The following is a 2,268-nucleotide window of genomic DNA, read 5'->3' as shown; positions in this document are numbered from 1 at the left end:
CATCACCAAGTGCAACGCAAAGCGTCAGATGCAGTGGTGTAAAGCACGCTGCCACTGGACTCTAGAGCAGTGGAGATGTGTTCCTTGGAGTGACCAATCACGCTTCTCTGTCTGGCAGTCCGGGTGTGGCAGTTGCCAGGAGAACGGTACTTGCCTGACTGCATTGTGCCAAGTGTAAAGTTGGGTGCTGGGGGGATTATGGTGTGGGGCTGTTATTCAGGGTTTGGGCTTGGCCCCCTAGTTCCAGAGAAGGGAACGCTTAAGGCGTCAACATACCAAGACATTTTGGACAATTTCATGCCCCAACTTTGTGGGAACAGTTTGGAGATGGCTCCTTCCTGTTCCAACATGACTGCGCACCAGTGCACAAAGCAAGGTCCATAAAGACATGGATGAGCCAGTTTGGGATGGAGGAACCTGACTGGCCTGCACAGAGTCCTGACCTCAACCAGATGTTGTCTTCTAAATTATGAGGTCCACACAGAAACAGTTCATAAGACAAATCTGTTGTCTTATATCAATGATAGAGAACGTACGACCAGTGGATATTTATAAATGTACTTTTCCCACAGCAACTAGTCCAACGATTCTTTTATTTATTTGGATAAAGATATTTGTTACAGATGACAGAAATCCAGCTGAATATTTGTAAATATTACAATGAGCAACAGCCCTCAGAGTCCCAATTAAGATACTTCATATCAAACATGGAGATACTTCACCGTCCAGCATATGTCCGATCTATAATATGCACCTAGGTAGCTTCCATGCATGCAATAATGTGAGATATGACTGACAACTCATGGGGCCCCCGGGCAATAGGGGATCATGGGGCCCCTGTGTCCTTGCCCAAACTCAAAAAAGCCTATGAAAAAGGTACCAGGGGCATCTCATGGGGCCCCCTACTGACCCCGGGCCCTCGGCAGTGCCCGAGTTTCCAAATGGTCAGTCCGCCCCTGGATATGACCTATACCTGTGCTCCCATATTAATGACAGGAAAAAGCTCCTCATAAAGTGGAGGTACAGACAAGGCAGATGACAGGATACTTAAAGTGGAGTTCCAGACTTTTTTTTTTTTTTTTACTCTTTTGAAAGACTATCTATTATATATTCTCCTAGATTGTAAGCTCCAAGGAGCCGGGCCCTCGAACCCCTCGTGTATCGCATTGTATTGTTACTGTGCTGTCTCGTGTTCTGTCTCCCATTGTAATGTACAGCGCTGAGCGAACTGTTGGTGCTTTATACTGTATAATAATAATATAATGTATCTGGTATGAAACACAATGTAACTTTTGCACCATTGAAGAGGAGAAAACAACGCAGGGTGAGGTATATGGTGATTGATCACTATGATAGCCTATGACAGTGATCAGGTCATTGGGAATGGTTCCTGCTCATTAGTAGGAGACTTGGGGCTTTGGTGAGTGCGCTGCGCTCTCTCAGCACAAACACAATAGTGCACATATGGGGCCCCATGGGTCAAGAGCCACTTCCATGAGGTCGCGTAGACATGTACTTTTCCTTTAGTATAGGACAGAGTGGAGAGGGATTGGAAGACCGGTCAGTTTTTATTGCTGTCTGTGTCCCCATTAGGGAGATTCACCCTCTCTATTTGTTCTGTTAACCATTGTCACCGAAAGTGCCAAGTTATAACCTGTCAAACTTTTTTTTTTGCCACTTTCGGTGACAAAGAAGGAGATTTCCCTTCGCTTCCTGTCCCATAACAACAGGAAGTGAGAGAAAATCCCTCCAAAATGAGGGAATCCCAGGCCGTGACTAGAACTAGTGCCCCTCTGTTCCTGTTCTGAAGACAACCCATATTTAGGGATTTTCCTTCACTTTAAGTGATGTGTCACCAGAATATATAGAGAGAATGTGCCTCATGTGGACACAGACTGCAATAAAACCTGACATGTTCTAATCCCTCTCCAAAACGAAAAAAGTTTGCCTTTCCTTCTACTTTCATGAGTAATGGAAATGTAAACTGGAATGACGGCAAAACAATGTTTATTTCTGGCATCTTCTCTCTGAATTCACTACGGCTGAAAGGACTACCGCCTCCGACCAGCAGCACAGCGCATACGCGCCTCTCCAGCCAGCACATACCGTCCGGAATTTTCCTCTCTCAGCGGATTGCATCAGTTTAGCCCCGCCTCCCACCAACACCGCAGTATCTCATTGGTACACGTGTGGGCAGGGGCGCTCGCTCCCTCCAATAGCCAATAGCAGCCGGCCACACGGTGTTTTGGTAACAGGAGCGGGGTATAA

This window comes from Staurois parvus, unplaced genomic scaffold (assembly GCF_062004578.1).
Source record: "Staurois parvus isolate SC_StPar_1 unplaced genomic scaffold, SC_StPar_1.0 ptg000498l, whole genome shotgun sequence".
In the NCBI taxonomy this organism is placed as follows: domain Eukaryota; kingdom Metazoa; phylum Chordata; class Amphibia; order Anura; family Ranidae; genus Staurois; species Staurois parvus.
This window is presented reverse-complemented; position numbering follows the sequence as displayed.